At 44.8% G+C, this 18998-nt stretch overlaps 1 long non-coding RNA gene across 1 annotated transcript in view; it reads left to right on the top strand.

The window, feature by feature from the left end:
* The first annotated feature begins 560 nt into the window (after nucleotides 1-560).
* LOC115306271 overlaps nucleotides 561-18998 on the top strand; it is a 42475-nt gene continuing 24037 nt past the window's right edge. Inside the window, exons 1-2 of the long non-coding RNA XR_003915287.1 lie at nucleotides 561-637; nucleotides 5092-5188. This is a non-coding gene — a long non-coding RNA (uncharacterized LOC115306271). The remainder of the gene's footprint in view (nucleotides 638-5091; nucleotides 5189-18998) is intronic.

An 18998-nucleotide genomic window follows, 5' to 3' on the forward strand; every position in this document is an offset into this window, starting at 1 on the left:
ACCCAGACAGGTTTCTTGGCTTGGCTCTCCTTCCCAGGCCTGCTATTCTGACCAAGGGTCGCCTGCACTGCCTTGTAACCACTCACACCGCTGCGGGTTATGCCCCACCCACAGAGCTGCCCGCAGAATCCTTCTGAAACCCAAAACGGGAGTTGTCACTTTCATGCTTAAGAGTGCTAGAAGACACTCATTGCATTCAGGCTAAAGTCCAAACTTCTCAGCAAAGCACTCACTGTTCTCCCCACCCAGCTTCACTTCCTACCACTCATAACTCTGTTTCTCTCCACCCTCTCCCTCCAGGTCACCGTGGACTCCAGGCTGGAGCTGGAAATAGGCCCCGTCCTCCTGGGCGGTTAGGAGCCTAGGCTCCGCAGTTATACCAGGAGGTAAGTAAGTCCTATCACTTCCCAACTTGGGCAGCCTGGGCAAGTCACCCCCTTCCTTAATCTCCCTACCTCCTTGCTTGTGAAATGAGATTGACACACTTGCCAATCTCCATATTTATACCTCTCTCATTCTACTTGCTGTACAGGTTTGTCATGAGGATAAAATGAGAGGGTGAAAAACCCTTAGCCAAGTGCCACGCATGGAGTTAATGATGGATTAATGCTGGGTGGGCAGAAACATCTGGATGCAGGTAAGCAAGACATTAACAGTGGCTGTCCTGGGTGGTGAGACTCTGGGAGACTGTTCTACTTCCTTCATCATATCGTGTGTTAGAATATGCTGGAATTTCCTATGACCTGTTGGTCTTATTGGGAAACAGTTGGAAATGATTTCCTCTCCAGAGCCTCCCTAACTCTGGGACAAAATTAAGTCTCTCCTACCGTATACCTCAGTCGTACTGTGTACCTACCTGTGACTTAGCCAGCATGGCAAGTGATGCTTCGCTTGCCTGCCTACCTTCCACACTGGACAGCACCCAGAGTTCATGTTCCCATGGGTCTCTGTGCCCCCAGGACCCTGCCCAGTGCATGGCGTCGAGTGAGTACGCGCCGGTGCTGGTTTGTTTGACTTGAGTGGAAGCCTCTCTCAGTAAGATTCACTGGGACACTGCATCCCCAGGCTTTGGTATTCTATCTAATGTAACATTTTAGGAAAACACACCTTCTCCCGTACATTCACAGGAAGTCAGGCTGTTTGTGGTGGTCACATAGGGAGGACAGGTCAGCAGCAAAGCACAGCCAGCTGTGCCTTTTGATGAGCTTGGGAAGTGGCTTTCCTCTCGCTGTCAGTGTCCTGGCCCTCTGGGACACCCAGGTCCAGTCAACTGAGTAAAGACTGGCTTCCTCAGTGTGCTGCTTGGACCTAGGCCCGTCGAGACACCTGCTTCTGAAGGAGGGCCCTCCAAGCCCTGAGGGTTCGCGTCCAATGTGGTGGGCTCATCTGAGAGCAGAGTTCCTGCCTGTCTGAGAGGAAGCCTGGGGGACCCAGAGCCTCTCATTTTGGGGCAAGATATGCTGATTCTAAGTAGAACACATTTTGGTTTTAATCCTTATTCTACCTGGACACTTTGAAAAAATATATACCCATTTCCTTACTTTGGCAAAAGAGGTAATAGAACATAGTGAATAGAACTTAACCCCTATAAAATTTCACTTTGGGTCATCTTAAGATTCAACAAGATTTCTGAAATAAGAATCCTACACACACATACACATTAATTGAATACATATTAAAGTGTAACCTACTAAAGTATGTTTAGTTAAGGTATAATGAGGAAATTTAATTACTATAAATTTAATTAAAGTATAACATAGTATGTCAAGTGTACCAATATTAAGTGTACAGCTTGATAATTTTAATGTAAGTAATCACTCATGTAACTTTCACCCAGATGGAGATACCCTAGAATTCCAGAAGTTTCCCTCCTGCCTCTTCCCACCATCTTCTCCCCAGCCCCCATTTATAGATGGTATGGACTGTTTAGACTTGAACATGTTCTTCTCCAGAAAGTCTCTCGTTCTCTGCTATTGTCTTGTTTTAGAGCCAGAAACACATTTTGTGGTTTTCTGGCTTTTGTTATTAAGAACCACGTAGCCAGGCACCTGAGTGGCTCAGTCTGTTAAGTCTCAGACTCTTGATTTCTGATCTCAAAGTTGTGGGATCAAGCTGAGCCCCATGTCCTTGGGCTCCATGCATTGAGCCTGAGGCCTGCTTAGGATTCTTTCTCTCTCTCTATCTCTGCCCCTGCCCCAAGCATGAGCATGTGCTCTCTCTCTCAAAATAAATAAACAATAATAAAAAAAACCACATTGCCTTTTCACAACTGTAGGAATAAGTGGTGTTTTGAGGTTTTGAGATTTGAGTGTTCTTTCCAGATGTCATTTGATTATATTTGAGTTACTATTTATCTGGCCTCATGGGAATGCTGGCCTCCACGGTTTTTATGTAAGTTATTCAGCTAGATAGTCCACGCTGAAAATCATGCAAGTAAGCCGTTCTTTTTCATGATAGGTTTAAAAAAAATTTTTTAATGTTTATTTATTTTTGAGAGAGTGAGAGTGCAAGAGTGAGCATGACTGGGGAGGGGCAGAGAGAGAGAGAGAGGGAGACACAGAGTCCTAGGCTGGCTCCAGACTCTGAGCTGTCAGCACAGAGCCCAATGCGGGGCTCAAACCCATGAACCATGAGATCATGACTTGAGCCAAAGTCGGATGCCCAACCAACTGAGCCACCAACCTGCCCCCATAATAGGTTTTAATATTAGAACTCATTTGTTTAATTTATTTTTTTCCTTAAAGGATTTAAGATAAGTTTTGAAGAAAAATAAAACATATGAGAGTGAAAACAAAAAGAAAGAAAGAAAGAAAGAAAAGCAGGGCAGAGAGTGGGCCAAGAGTATTCAAAATGATAAGCATCATTTTGGGGTTCTTGATACTTAGATTTTCAAATTATAAAGTTGATTTAATTAGCTTAATTATAAACAATCATCTGAATAATTGAAGCTTGTCTTAAATGAAAAGATTGCTTTGATAAAATGTTCTTGTGGAAGTAGGCCCAAGTTTCTCTATAAAGATTCTGAAATGGAAAGTATTCATAAGGGCATTGATCCCACTTTCCAATGAGTTGTAGGAAAAGACAAATTGGTATCTACTTTGGGCACAGTTATCTTGCCTCAGAAAATGCCAATGGGCCCCTTTTCACCTGCTGTTGGCAAAATCTACTTTAAATATGGAAATATCTCCTAAGTAGAATTTCTCATAGGATGACTTTTAAGATTCTTCCTATTTGGAAACATTGCTCTCAACTTGTTGCCTTGTGGGAACAGGCATCTCAAGGATGGGGGGCTGTGTCTGTCATCCTCACCAGGCTATCGACAGCACCTACTGCTGCGTCTGGTATGTTACAGGCCTCAGGAAACACTGGAACATTGGATGAAGGAATGATCTCCGTTCCTTGCCCACAAGGGAGCTGGGAATGATCTGTCCTGATACAAGGCTCTCCTCCCTCACTCCCCCTGAGGTCTGATAAGAGCTTTCCCATCAGCCTGAACACATCTGTTCACATTTGTTACTAAGCACATTAACATATTTCACATTTTGCTTTTATCACGAAATGTGGTACATCAGACAGAGTTCTTATGGCATAAATTCTGTTGCCTTAATTTTTGTGGGAAAGTCTCTTTTTCAAAATGCTAAGAACACATCTAGGAAATCACTATGAAGTTTAGTAGCTATAATGAAAAGCCCTCAATCTTTTTATGTGAACGTCCTGTAAACCATTGGGCACTTCTTGTCATCAGGGTAATAATCTTGCAGTGGAATAAAATTGTGGCCAGAATGGAGACATTGAACATGAGTTCACTTTTGTGAATACTTCAATGAATATTCAACCCTGCAGAGGAAACATCTATTTCAAATCCCTGCTTCCCCAACACACATTGTCCTTATGTAAATCATGGTCCAAATCGTGTCTCTCCATCCACCCCAACAAACAAGAAGTCCCCACATATGAAAAACTCTGCTCTCATTGTTAAGTCTCCATTTTAAGTTAAGAGAGGGGTAGTGCGGTTTCTACTAGGTGTATGTTGTATCCTCCAGCCCTCCCAGTCTGCCAGCTCCTAGCATTCTGCTGTGCAGTAAGACAAATCTCCTGTAGGTGGCTCTACCTTCCTATTCTCTCCTGCCCAGAAATGGCCACAGTTCTTTAAGCTCTGGACGAAATGCTATTGGAGTTTGAGCAAGGTGCTCTGAAATGCAAATTCAAACCGCATGGGCCTGTATATTAGTGGATGCTGCTTGTGCAGAAGAGAAAACCATTAGACATTTAAATGGCAAGGCACTGGAGAAGTCCCCTGGTGGGCAGCCCCGTCTGGTCTCAGCAAAGCTGCAGCCACACTTCAGTCTGGTGTTAACAGTAGATCAGACCCAGGTCCTGAGTGCCGGACCAGTATTTCCCAACATGTCTTTTTCAAGACACGAATTTGGCAAGATTCTCAGTGAAAAAAAAATGAGACAGTGTAGTTAAATTTGGGTAAGGTTTATCCCATTCTCTTTGGAGTGTCATAAAGCACCTTAGTATTTTAAAATCTCTGCAGGTGTTCTGCAGAAAAAAATTCGGTGTAACTTTGCTTAACTCAAGATTTTATGGAGTCAAGGCCTACTAACACCAAGTAGAACCATGTTCTGTTGGAGTGCACTTTTGGAAGTGATGTCTACAATGCTTCAAAGGGTGGGGCAAGGAGCTGAGGCCTCCAGACTTTTCTGGGGTGACAGCAATTTGCCGCAGAGGCTTTCATCTTTGGGAACTCTGCCAAGCAGCCAGGGGCTATGGAAGGGTGTGTGTGTGTGCGTACATGTGTGAACTGCACAACATATATTGTGGCAACTGCCCAGTCCTCCCAAGAATCAGGAAAGGGAAAATCCCACTTATAGGCACTTTATCTAGGTTCCTTTTAGACATAACTAATGTATTCTTCCTGGCATTTCCTGAGTAGGTAGAATCTTCACTTCATAGGTGGGCGACTGAAAGCAGAGGGGTAGGGTTACTTGCTTGAGTTCACATGGTAGCAAGCAGGACCATCCAGATTTAAACCTATTGACATTGAATGTCTTCGTTTTGTGTTTTGTTTTAAATACACTACACCAGGGAACTATTGAGAGCATTTTCATGAGGAGGGAATTCGGATGGATTTAACTTCAACAATCCATTAGGATGAAGAGGAAAATGTAGATGTACATGTTGGGTAAGTCAGGAGACCCAAGGAATTCCAGCATTACCACTTCCTGGATGTGTGGGCTTTGGGCAAATTATTTAACCTCTTTGAGCTCCAATTACTCCTTCCCTAAAATAATAACTTGTGGAGAACTAAATCAGAACTAAGGATAAGGACCCAGTACATAACAGACGCTCTAGAATGTTTGCATAGTCCCTTGAGCCAGTTCGTGCTGTCCCCACCAGCCACAGACGAGATGCCGCTCACATCCTGCCTGGGGCTCTGAGGCTTCGACCTGAAGGCCCAGACTTAGGGCAGCACAACTCAGGCCATCTCTCCTAAACTTCCCCAGGGTGTTGGCGCCTTGGATGTTAGCCAGGACCAGGTCAGAGAATAGACCTGAAGCATGGTCCTGGTTATCAGGAGTTAGAGCTAAATTTAGGATGCAACTGTGAAAATGAGTAGTCAGCAGGCTTCGAGTAGTAGGGAGGTGAGTAATTATCCAGCAAATTTGATTACTGTAGACAGGCCATGCCGATAACTCGTCCCGTTCTCAACCAAATAGTCCCTCTCCAATATTTTTCTTCCCTAAACCATCTTGGTCCTCACTCTCAGGATCTTTTTTCCTGTGTTTTGCCTTTAGTTGCATGGGGTTTTCTTTTGTGGGAATTATTAATTCTTTGCTTTGACTAAGCTCTTTCTCTTAGACTAAAGATTGCAAACTGGTGACTTTGAAGTGGCATTCACCTCTCAGAATGTTCCATTTGGCTTGCACAGTTTAAAAATAAATTATTCTTTCATTGGAAGATTTGGAGACTTTATACAAAAATATGTATCTTAAAAAGAATAGGCATATAGAGGCACACAGGTCTCAGGTTCTTCCAGGGACATACAGGTAGCATGGCTACCCCAGTGTTCTGGCATCAGCTGGAACTTATGAGGAGTGCACATTCTCAGGCCCCACCCAGACCTACTAATACAGAATCTTGGTGCGGGGAAAAGGAGGTACTTAGAAATATGTGTTTTAACAAGCTGTCCTAGGCCCAAGTTTGAGAATCACTTGAATAGAGGGATCCCTGAATGAGGCTCAACAATCTTGGGCCTTGGCTTTGCTTTGACCTTAGACTGTAGTTAAAAGTTGGTCTCATCCATTCATCTATTCAGACAGACATTTAATGCATAGATTTATGAAGCCTTTATATGTAGCAAGCACTTACCTAGTTGCTGATGATGAAGAGCTGACCCAGAGCTCTCACAGAGCATGTAGTCCAGTGAGGGATAGAGACAGAGACCCCAGCTTTGTCCCCTGCACCTATTCCCAATATTGGTGTTCACGCTGAGTTCTGCAGAGTCCCAGGGCTCTGAGGAACAGTGTGGAGCTCCATGGGGGTAGGAGATAGAGAAGGAGGCAAAGGGATGGGGCTCTGTTTCCATCTTTGGATTAATCAGACCTATTTATTTTTAAGGGTTTACAGATTTTTTTGTTAATGTCTTTACTTTGAGAGAGAGAGAGAGACAGAGAGTGAGCTTGGGAGGAGCAGAGAGAGAGAGGGAGACACAGAATCTGAAGCAGGCTTCAGGCTCTGAGCTGTCAGCCCAGAGCCCAATGTGGGGCTCAAACCCATGGACTGTGAGATCATGACCTTAGCCAAAGTCAGACACTTAACCTACTGAGCCACCCAGGTGCCCCAGACCTATTTTTTTAATTTCTCTTTTGTTTCAGGGTTCCAAGTAAGACAATTGGGAGGGAAAAGAAGGGATCTGCTGTTAAAGGTTTGAATGATACTAGACTAAGCAATCTTTTAGGTACCTTCAGGTCTAATGTGCTAAGAAACATGATGAAGCATTGCCAAACATTTTTTTCTCTTAGGTGAAGAAAGGTGGGGAGAAATATACTAAAATCCCATCTTACATCACACACATTAAAATGACTTTTATTAAAAAGGCAAAACAAAACAGAAAACTGTAAGTGTTGGTGAGGATGTGCGGAATTGGGACCCTTGTACATTGCTGGTGGGAATGCAAACCGGTGCAGCCACTGTTGAAAACAGTAGGATGGTTCATCAAAAAGTTAAATATAGAATTACCATATGACCCAGGAATTCCACCTCTGGGTATAAAAGTAGACACTCAAATAGGTATTTGTAGATCAATGTTCATAGCAGCATAATTCACAACAGACAAAATGTGGAAGCCATCCAAATGACCATTGATGGGTGAATTGGTGAACAAAATGTGGCCTTTGCACACAATGAAATATTATTCAGCCTTAAAAAGGTGAAAAAGTCTGACACATGCTACAATATGGATGTATCTTGAGAACATTATGCTATATGAAATAAACCTGTCACAAAAAAATATTGTATGATTCTGCTTACATGAGGGACCTTGAGAAGTCAAATTCATAAGACAGAGAGTAGACTAGAGGTTACCAGTGCTGGGGAGGGAGGAATAGGGAGTTAGTGATGACAGAAAAGTTCTAGAGATGGCTAGTAGCGATGGTTGCACAATAGGGTGAATGTATTCAATGCCACTGATAAGCACACTTAAAAACGGTTAAGATGGTAAGATTTATGTATAATTTTTTCCACAATAAAAAGAAACCCATCCTATAATTTCCCTACAAAAGCTGGCCTTCCATTGTGTCCCTTGGCCCCTTCACTTTCTCCCCCTTTCACTTGATCTCCATTCAAGCTTTTTGTTGCTGCCTCTCCTGTTGTTATTGTTTCGAATAATTTACCTCTGGGAAAGGCACTGCAAATGAAATAATCTCACTCACGGGGTGGATATAAGATACTCCAGGCAGTGGCTGACAGTTGCAGTGGGTGGAAAAGTCTGTGTCACCACCCAAGTTAGGGCACTGAACTTGAGTGGAAGACGACATACTGAAGAAAATAATTGTCAATGCTCCCAGAAAATCCTGATGATTGTACTTTCCCATATGAGGCAGAGACAACTGTCACGGCTTGGTAATCTCGGCCACATGGTTCTTGGAACACTTCAGCCTGGTGTGCTTCGAGCGTATCTGAAGAGTTTGGTTAAAATGCAGATTGCTGGGCTCAACTCGCAGAGTTTCAGATTCTGATTCTCTAAGTTGGTGTCCAAGAATTTGTATTTACAGGTGTTGCTGATGTCAGCTCAGGATCACACTTTAAGAATGACTGCTTTGGCAGCTTAGTTTACAGCTAAGAAGGAAGGAAACAGGTGGGGAGGAAAAGCTGATAGGGAGGGTGGTGGATGTGCACAGTGAAGTGAGGGGGGGCGGGTAAGGATGGAATCCTTTCCATCTGGATTCCAATGTCATTTCCCTCACTATTACTAGGGCTTGGGAGCAAGTAACTTTAATTTCCTTATCTTTGAAATGCAGAACTTTTGTGAGGATTTGAAACCGTGTATGTAGCTCCTGGCACCATGCTCACTTAACGGTGGCCACCATTTTGTTATGTTATCCTGGTTTGGAGCTTTGGGGCTCCGCACAAGCACACTGAGGGCCTGAGAGCCTGAGGGCCAGAAGGAGAAAGAAAGCATTGGAAGGGGCCACGATTTAGCCTTGGCCTGGCTTTATTCCAAACTCAATAGGTTTTGAAGCCCCCGGAAAGCTGGCAATTAGACTCTTAAGGAGGTTCGTCTAACCACGAACAGATCCTGCTCGCTCTAAATCATCTTTAACACTTCAGCTGGCTTCAGCACACCATGAGTCATTCATAAGGTTGCTGAAATCCAGAGACTTCCGAAAGGCCCCAGAGGTACAGCCTCTCAGACCCAAGGCACTCTCAGCTGATTGAACATGATGGGAGCTATGTTACAGTATGTCACCAGGTCCCCTATCATTTACCGGGCCACCATCTCCTCAATCACCACTGGTCAGTGTCACTGTCATGAAGAATTAGCACATCTTCTTGGCCGGTATAGACACATCAAGGGCAAGTCTGAGGTCCCTTCCCTGGTTCGGTTTCCAAAGGAAAGCCGAATGCCGACCTCAGGACTGTGTTGACATACAATCTGGTGAAATGCATTTTCATGAGGTCTACACAACAGGCTTCTGGGTGAGAGTTGGGAGCCACCTGGCTGACAGTGCCTTATTCTGCTCCACTGCCACGGTGGTGAGGGGACACGCTGACAGATCATGGACAGTGCCAGTGAGTGACCTGGCAGTGCATACGTTGCCATCATGTTCTCAAAGAGAAGAAATGCTCACAGGGATTCCTGTGACCCCTGTCCTTGTAAGAAGCCTCCCTTATTTTTAGCATTTTCACTAATAAAAGAAAATGTGATGGTTACAACAGTAATACAATAGTATCCAACCATTTAGAGTGTGAAGTGATGAAGCCAAGGTCAACTTTACTGGGGAAAGGAAAATAAACCCATCGGCCCCAGATGCCTTCTTTCTGTGTGTTTAACCCCGTTGCACACAGTGAAAGTGGCCCTGGAAGAGGCCATGTGGAGGAAGGTCATGCAGGCGTCTGTTGGGGGACCTCCTGGTGTCATTATTTGTGATGAGGCTATCGTGGTGATGCCTGCTTGCAGAAAGCAGAAGGAAGGCGGTTCAGGAGGCACTTTTCGCCGGCCTGCCATCTCCCAAACTGTGTTTCGCAGGAAAGCAGCTCTGCAAGATGTTACCAGAAGCACCGCACAAAAGTGATTTGAAAGTTTGGGGAACGGTTCATGCCGTACCTGCCAGACCTGTGGTCAGCAAACTTGTTGCACAAGGTCAAGTCAGGAATGAAGAAAATTTCCAGGGGAGAGAGAGGAGAATTTCATTCTTCTTCACTGGGCCAGTGACTTTCTTGCTCCTGCAGTTGGTCCTGTATGTCCAGCATTTGTAGTACCACAGGGACCCTCCCCAGAGGCGGTCCCTGTTGAGAACTCCACCCCAGGACAGCCCCCTAGCCTTGGCTGGAGGTGACCCAGAGGAGCCAGAGCTGGCCAGTGCAGGGTCAGGGAGTCCTTCCTAGGAAAAAGTACAAGTGAGGGATTCAGTCTCATTTAGTTCAGTTTCTTCTTCCTGAAATTCGTCAGGAAACAGATCCCAAAGTCTGGTGGTCATCAGGCACTGGTCTACTAGACTGTAAATTCCTTAAGGGACTTGTGTGGCACCCGGTTCCTGCTATGTGTGTTTTATGCGTACCCGAAAACAAAATATATTCTCTAACTGTTGAGCATAGTTAATATTCGTCATTATTGTTCATTAAGATGTTCAAATGTGCGTATTTGCTGAGTTTTTGTCTGCTTGTTCTATTTGTTTCTATGACAACTGTCTTAAAATCTTTTACTATTACAGTGGACTTAACATTTTCTTTCTGTAATTGCCAAGTTTTCCTCTGCATGATCCGAGACTATGTTATTACAATCATACAGTTCAGCATTGTTATATCTTCTGGAAGAATTGTTCCTTTTATCAGTGTATAGTGATCACCTTTGTCCTTGATGACTTTTGCCCTCAGATGCCGTTGACTTCATTGCCCACCCCCCCCCCACTTTCGCAGGCGCATCCCCTTTGGGGTTTGGCAGCTTCTGGGTCTGCTGATTTGTGCTTTATGAAATTCTAATCTCCCTTGGCCACTATTATTATGTTCTTCTGGTTTTCTTTTTAGGCTTTCTATTTTAAGGAAAAAATATGGAAGGTAATAACAAAAATAACATGGGCTATCATTTAAAATGAGACCAAATTGTTTCTATTTCTTTTGAAAATCAGCTCTCTCTGAATAAAATACCACCCCTCTCACTGTTCTTCATTTGTTAACTCCTTCACCTGCTCATCCAATTCTTAGTGTAGGCGTCACCTCCTTCAGGAAGCCATCCATGAATACGTCCCCTCCATCGTGGTGCCCCTACTGATCAGGAGGCTTTCCTGTGTCCTTTCTGACATCATGTGTAGCCCATTATTTCAGATCCCTCACATTCTCAGTGCCACCTAGTCACCTGTCTTGTGAACATACCTGAGTGCCAGGGGAACAGGTGCCACTGAGAATGTGAGGGATCTCTTTTCCATCACCCTCCTGGTCTGGCATGCAGCTTACACTCCGTAAGTGTAGTTGAACTCAACAGACAGGTGTTCCCTTTACTTCAGTCCAGCATAGTGAGCACCCCTCCCCCAAGGCCTTCACATTTCCCTGGCTTCCCCTCATGACTCCAGACTGCTGACTTCCTATGTCCATGCCTTGAATCCTGTCCTCTCTCTGAGCTCGGTAGCACACCTCAGAAGCTTGGACAACCAATCCCAACTGGCTAGGCAGCAACTCCCCCACCAACCCACACCAGACTGCACACCCTCATCCTGCACAACCATTTTGCTCCCCAAACCCCCAACCTTTTGGGAGCCATTTATTCCCATCTTTAGCAGCATCCTTATTTAAACCTGTGCCCTGCCATTCACTAATCTTGTTGATTTCCCCCTTTTAAATCTCACTTTTGCCTTTCCTGACCCCACTCCTGGTGTTCAACCTTTATGCCTGGAAAATTCACCACTCTGACCTGAACCCTTGTCTCCAAGCCCAAACACATCCCCCCACCACCTCCCTCTCAGCCTCTTTTTCCTTTCTCCCTGGTGCTGCCTTTCACCAAGTCAGACTGGTTTTTCCGGCCAGCGAGAACCCTCATTCCCTCTTCTGGGTTTCCTTCCTTTACCTGGACTCCCTGTCACAACCCTCCATTTTGGCAAATTCAGCAGTTTGATAGGTGTGGCCACTGACGTATCACATTGGACATCAACGCGGCAGGTTGGCGCATAGGCCGATCAGAGCAGACATCAGCCATAAACATTGGGCGCTGCCCAGTATCAGCTTTGCTGCTTCCTATACAAAGTCTCCTTGGCCTTCAAGGCAACCCCTGTCTTATCAACAAATCTTATCAACAAAGTAGATCCACACTGGCTGCTCAAGCCTTCATTGTTCTCTCTCTCCTCTAGACTTCATCGGCAGCCATTGTCTGAGTCACACCTGCCAACATATGATTACTCAGAGGGCTTTGCTGTTCAGTAGAGCTTCATGTGAACTTTATTTCCTCAGCTAGAATAAGGGCTCCTTTGGGCAGAGACCACACTTGCCACTGGAGGATCTCAGAATGTGGTACCTGAAACAACAGGATCAGAATCACTTAGGAACTTAGAAATGCAAATTCTCAGGCCTCACCCCAGACATATTGAATCAAAAACTCTGGGTAAGGGGGCCAGAAATATGTATTTAAATAATCAAGCCTTTAAGTGATTCTGATGGTCACTCTAGTTTGAGAACCAGCTCATTACATACATAACCTGGGGGGACTGAGTGAAAGTCTCTCTGGTGGAATCTCAGTAAAAACTTGCCTTGCTGATTAAATGTTCATTCTGCCTCTCTGTCTTCCATGGTGCATGGCATTACTTACATATATCACGGACACTTAGATTTGGACTCAACAAACATCACTTGGTTTGTCACAGATTCAGGGCTAGGAACATTCCTGTGAGTTTATAACTTTATTCTTTTTTTTTTTTGTAATTTTGTTTTTAGACAGAGTGTGAGCAAGGGAGGGACAGAGGGGAGGAGCGAGAGAGAGAGTAGAGAGAGAGAGAGAGAGAGAGAGAGAGAGAATATCTTTTGCAGGCTCCATGGTTAGCATGGAGCCCGATGTCAGGCTACATCCCACAACCCTGGAATCATGAGCTGAAATAAATTGAATCAGATGCTCAACCGACTGAGCCACCTACGTGCCCTATATAATTTTATTCTTAAAACAATCTTGTTCGGTACATGTAATAGACTGAATGTGTCCCCCCCAGAATTATATATTGAAATCCTAACCCCAAGATGAGGGTATTAGGAGGTGGGGCCTTTGGGAGGTCATTAGGCCATGAGGTTGGAGCCCTTATGAATGGGATTAGTGACCTTATAAAAGAACCCCCAGAGAGCTCTCTTGCCTACTTTTTGCCTTATGAGGATGCAGTGAGAAGTCAGGAAGAGGGTCTCACCAGAACATGGTCTCAGACTTGCAGCCTCCAGAACTGTGAGAAACAGATTTCATAACAAATTTGTTCTTTGTAAACCACCTGGTTGATGGTATTCTGTTCTGGCAGCCTGACTTAAGATAGTAGATCTCATTGCTCCCATTTAATAGATGAGGAAAGTGATAACCAGGAAGCTCACACGGGGCTCAGGCTCACCCAGGTAATAAATGGCAGGGCTGGTATCTGAGTCAAGGCTTTCTAGACCCAAGTTTTGTGCTCTTTACTTAATGAATTCTTGTTGGGTTATTTGGCGATGGACCTTGCTGTGGCCCCTGTGATGACGTCCATGTTCCTGTGAATACTGCTGATAACTAGTAACAGTATTTATGGAGGGTAGAATTTGAGCTCGATTCTAGAGGAGGAATTAAAATATTGTATTTCATTGATTGACATTTTAGTCTTTCTTAAATTGGGATACATTTTATAATCAATAGCATGTCATAGTTTAATGATGTGTTTTATAATCAATAGTATCTTAGATGTAATGAAATTCAGTAGAAAATGTGTGGTCCTTTCCATTTGGATAAAACTGAGGGTGAGTAAATGTGTGTGTGTGTGTGCACTGCCCTCTTGTATTTACTTATAACAAACATAACAAACATGGACATGGAACTCTGGGTTCACAGGGGCAAAAAAAAACCTGTGAGAAATTCTGTGCCTTTAAGATTCTGCTTGGACATAGAAGTGGTACTTTTAGAAGAGGAGAAAGAGTAATAATTGACATTCTCCATTTCCCAAAGGGATAACACAGATCCAGCCTTCTTAATTCCATTGTGTATGCCTCAGGAATTTCAAAATATACAAGGAAAAATGTGAAGTCGGTTTCATCTTTCTAAACAGTGGCCTGAAATCTCACCATGCTTTGTCAATACTTAAGAAAAATAGCAAGTTTATTCAGCGACAATTTCAAATAGCAGCTCTGACGATCTGTTATACATTTGCCACTTTGGTTGTTTCTCTTTTGAGGCAGCCATAGAATTCTGCACAGTGTGTTTGCAAAAGCAGAGAGGAGAAAGGGCCCATCTGAAGCTTGGCCACCCTCACAACAGGCCCCACTTCTTCCCCCCACCCAGGGAAAGACGCACACAGCTTTCTGAGTGGCAGTCTTGCTTTTGGCCAATATGTTGTGAGTCACAGCATGTCCAAGTCTGGTATTTTCTGACCAAGGCTAAAAAAGATGGTAAGTGGGGTTTATTCTGAAATGGGGATTTGTGGTCTATGGCCACACCACCCTGAACGTGCCCGATCTCGTCTGAAATGGGGATTTGTGTTGGAATGCATAACTCTGAACCCATCGTTTCTCATTGTGAACACCATCAGTAGATCCCTTGCCTGCTGATTTGCATACAAACCCCACCATTTGAGGATGATGCACAGCACGGAACCCTCAATTCCTATTGCATTTTTTACACCTCCCCTTCACTGACATTTTTCAACGAAGCTGGACAAATTCGGATCTCCCAGCTATGCTCTGCCTCCATTGTTTGGGAGAAAATTTGAACTTGCCTGCAATTAAAACTCTCTTTTTCCATGTCCTTATCCCTTGTATCACCTCCCTCAGGACACCTTCCCAGTTTTCTCCAGTGGATCCAATCTGTCAATCCTTTGATTCTCTCTAACATATTTTGGCCTAGTAGTTATAGTTGATCACTTTCTTACTAAAGTTTCTAATGAAATTTCCCATAATAGTGCAGTGCCTCTTAAGGTGTGGTCACTATCACTCATATTAGAACCTCCAGGATCCACTCAAAACCTATGGGCCAAGGATCTGTAGGGACTCAAGAATATGTATGTTTAATAAGCTTTCTAGTGATTCCATGCCACTGCCCAATTTTGAGAATCATGGTGGAAGGGGCTCCCCTACCTTTTTGTATTATGTAGATTTTCTTATATATTTGAAAGCAAAGGGGATAAAATAATGTATCTTCATGAACCTGCCACTCTGGTTTTGTTGGTTTTTTTTTAATGTTGTATTTATTTTTGATACAGAGAGAGACAGAGCATGAGAGGAGAGGGGCAGAGAGAGAAGGAGACACAGAACTGGAAGCAGGGTCCAGGCTCTGAGCTGTTAGCACAGAGCCTGACATGGGGCTTGAACCCACGAAATGTGAGATCTGACCTGAGCCAAAGTCGGAGGCTTAGCCAACTGAGCCACCCAGGCGCCCCCCTGCCATTCTGGTTTCACTGATCAAAACAGACTAATTATGCTTCACCCACAACCTCCCCCACTTTCTCTAGCACCCCTTGTATTGTTTTAAGAAAATCTGTTATTACAACATTTCATCTATGAACATTTCTTAAGGAAATCTGAAAGATGAGGACTATTTTATTTTATATCATAATTGCCACAGTATTACCACTCCTGAAAAATCCCGAATTCCTCCTTGTGGTAGGCAGAAAAATACCCCCAACCCCCGAGGTGTCCACAGCCTAATCCCTGAAACTGAGTAGTTGGCATAAGAGACTTTACAGATGTAATTAAGGTAAGTGACCTAAAGATACAGAGGCTGTGCTGGATGATTTGGGTGGCTCCAACTGGGTCACATGAGCCCTTAAAAGCACACAACTGTCTCTGGCAGGAAGAGGAGGAGGAGAAGGATGGCAAAAGGGCGATGCAGAAGGGGAGTTTTTAAGAGGCTCTGCATGTGAGGAGAGCAAGGCGAGTGGCTGCCGGCTGTGAGATGGAGAGGTCATGAGCAAGGGTGGGAAGAGGGCCTGGAAGAGCCGAGGATGGCCTCTGGCTGACAGCCAGCCAGGAAACGGGGATCAGTCCCCCAGGTACCAGAAACTGGATTCAGCCAACAACTCAGCTTGCAACCCGGTTTTCCTCAGAGCCTTCCGAAAGGAACTCACCCCTGGTTATGCGTTGCTTTTTGCCTTGTGAGGCTCTCAGCAGACCAGCTGGGCCCCACTGTGCCCCAAATTCTGACTTATATAATTGTGCGGTAACAAGAGGGCACTGCTTTGAGCTGCTACATTTATGGCAGTTTGGGAGGCACCTTATAACTGGTTGTCTCTTCTTTTGTGGTATACGGCTGATCCCTCCAATGTATAATTAATTCCCTCTCAGCTGTTTTATCTGGCGACTTTCTTAATCATTGATGGTTTTCACAAAACGATTTCTTCATTAGTGGTTGCAGAGTGGTGATATTCTAAATCTATCATTCATTTCTCATTTATTAGACGGACTCTTCTGAAGCACACCCCACTCTTTGGTTAATAATCCAAGGTAAGGTTCATTTAGGAAAGTCAGAATAGTTGCTCTGAAAAGGCTTTAAAGATGTGTAGGTCGGGGTTCTAATCCTGCATCTGCTGTGTGGTGGCTAGTTTCTCTCTAGCAAATTATTGTACATCATTGAGCCTCAGGTTCCTGCTTTTAAAACAGAGACAGCATTGCAGGGTTGTTACAAGAATTCAGTAAATGGATTGTGTAAAAGCACAGTGCCTGCTGCAGAAAGTGGTTATCAAATGTCTGTAACACAATAACATTCCAGGCCTGGGCGCCCATGGGGATCTGAGCCGATGGAGCACAGGCTCGGCTCACTGTCAGAGTCTGCCTCTGGAATAGTCCATGTGCCTCCTTTGTGGGGACTTTGCTCCTGATGTGTTTGCTGCTCTGAGGGCTGGACTTCCTCCCTGGGCTGCTCAAGTCTCTGTGGCGGCCCCTCAGAGCTGCAGCTGTGACTGGGCAGGCTCACCCCCGCTTCTCAGGGGCAGCCCACGGTTTCTGGTGCACACCTCCCCAGGGCCCACAGTTTGCGGTTGGGTTTTGTTTCATTGCGAGTACTTCCAGCCAGAAGCAGTGGGGACAAGTACAGGTGGCAGAGTTAGGAGAGGGTAGCCTGATTCTCCTCCCAAGTCAGCCATCAGCTGGCCATGTGACCAACCAGTGCAGTGTGGCTGTGACCTCAAGGTGGTCCCTGAGGCCCCTTCTAGATCTAACCTCCGTTCTCATTCAAGTGCAGCAAGCTCAGCAAGCAGGGCCAGAGAGTTCTAACTTCCCACGGCTAGCCCTGATAGAGTGTTTCACAATCTCTGAACTCCAAGAAGGAGTTGCTGTCCCTCCAGCCCAGCTGGGCTGAGTGACCTCCTCTCTAACCGGCTGTGACCCTCTCAGGCTGGTTCTGCATAATCAGAATAAATTGGAGGCTAAAATATTTGTCTGGACAATTCTGATCACAAAACGCCCCTTCCTTTGATCTTTCAGTCAAAACAAGGTATTCTCCCTGAATTCTGACGATATTAACCTTGAGCCACGCTTGTTTGGCTGGGTCGGCAGGATTCTCCAGGCTCATTAAGGCCCTTTCTCAGCTGCTCTGCTCCAGCGAGGCCCAGGCCTTTGTGCTTTGCTTCCGTAATGCAAATAGTTATTGGCAAGTGTGGAGTTGGGCCTGGAAACCCAGACTCTGGTGGTGCCAAGCTGCTACCTGCCTTTTGTCTGCACGTTCAGGAGTCGGGTCGAGCCCCTACCAAGGGACAGCTGGATAGTGGGGGTGCCACAGGGAGGCACAGGTACCAGAGCAATGGCACTTTTTGGGAGAGATTATGGAGATCAAACAACTTTTCATTCCATTTTCCTGCAGAAAGCATTTGTCAGGAGTTTCAGTGATTAGCTCCGTGAGGTGAGTCATTGGTCCCAATTCATCATGTGAACTAAGCATGGACTGTCCACCTTCCTCCCTGCCCTTTTCCTTGGACTAAGTAGGGAATCCTTCAAGGTTATGATTGTAAAATTGGGGGCATGGCCATATGCTACGTAATGTCTCCTGTTTCTTTCTTTTAAAAAAAAGTTTTTTTAAATATTTATTTTTGCGATAGTGTGCAAATGTGGGAGGGGAGGAGAGAGAAGGAGTCACAAAATCTGAAGCAGGCTCCGGGCTCTGAACTGTCAGCACAGAGCCCGACGCAAGGCTTGAACTCATGAACTGCGAGACCATGACGTGAGCTGAAGTCGGATGCATAACCGACTGAACCACCCAGGCACCCCAGATGTCTCCTGATTCTACCACAGGCAGTGAAAGAGCTTTGAAAACCAATACACTGGATTTTTATTATGAGTGTTGCTTTTTAGACCACTTCATGTCTCAGTGTGGTTGGAAAGGACATCACTGTATTTTCTCTGCCAAGAATCCTCTCATTTGTCCTGGTTGCATGGCCCTGCATGCATGGGGCTGCTAATTACTGAAACTATTTCCACCTCGCCCTCATTCCAGCCTGGAGGGTGAGCACGTGACCCAGGCAGGCCAACTGCCTGTAGTATTTATTGAGTGCATAAAGTATTATTTGTTGCATTAATGTAAGGAATGTTCTAATTCTTAGCCTTAACATCTGCTTTTCAAAGTGGGTCATGGATGCTATTAGATGTGCATAGTAGTAGGCGAGGGTCATGGATGCTTTCGGATGTGCATCGTAGTAGGCGAGGGGCCCCAGCAGCCACAGAATAAGTAATCATGCAGTTCTTCTTAGTTCATCGTTTAAATGAATTCAATCTATTTTTCTATTAAAAGACAATGGATATATTATGGAGGAGAATATAAAAATCAAATGACTTTATGATAGAAGACAGGAATTCAAAGGGAGTCCTTGCATGTGGAATGGATGGTGTCCTTCTCCATTCAGGGTGCCCTGATGACAGGGTTTGTGAACAGAGGATGAACAGCGCAGGCCTGACAGCAGGAGGTGGTGGCTCTAGACTGCCTCTGTGGAGCCCACATATGCCATTTAGCCTCTCTCGTTGTTTTTTCTCATCCAAAAAGTGAGTTTGTCTTAAAAAGTTTCTCTAACATCCCTTCTTTGCTGTGTGAGTTAGTGAATTGCTTGTCCGTAGAAGTGTTAAAAAGGGATTGAACTGATTAATTT

This window comes from Suricata suricatta, chromosome 2 (genome assembly GCF_006229205.1).
Source record: "Suricata suricatta isolate VVHF042 chromosome 2, meerkat_22Aug2017_6uvM2_HiC, whole genome shotgun sequence".
In the NCBI taxonomy this organism is placed as follows: Eukaryota; Metazoa; Chordata; class Mammalia; order Carnivora; family Herpestidae; genus Suricata; species Suricata suricatta.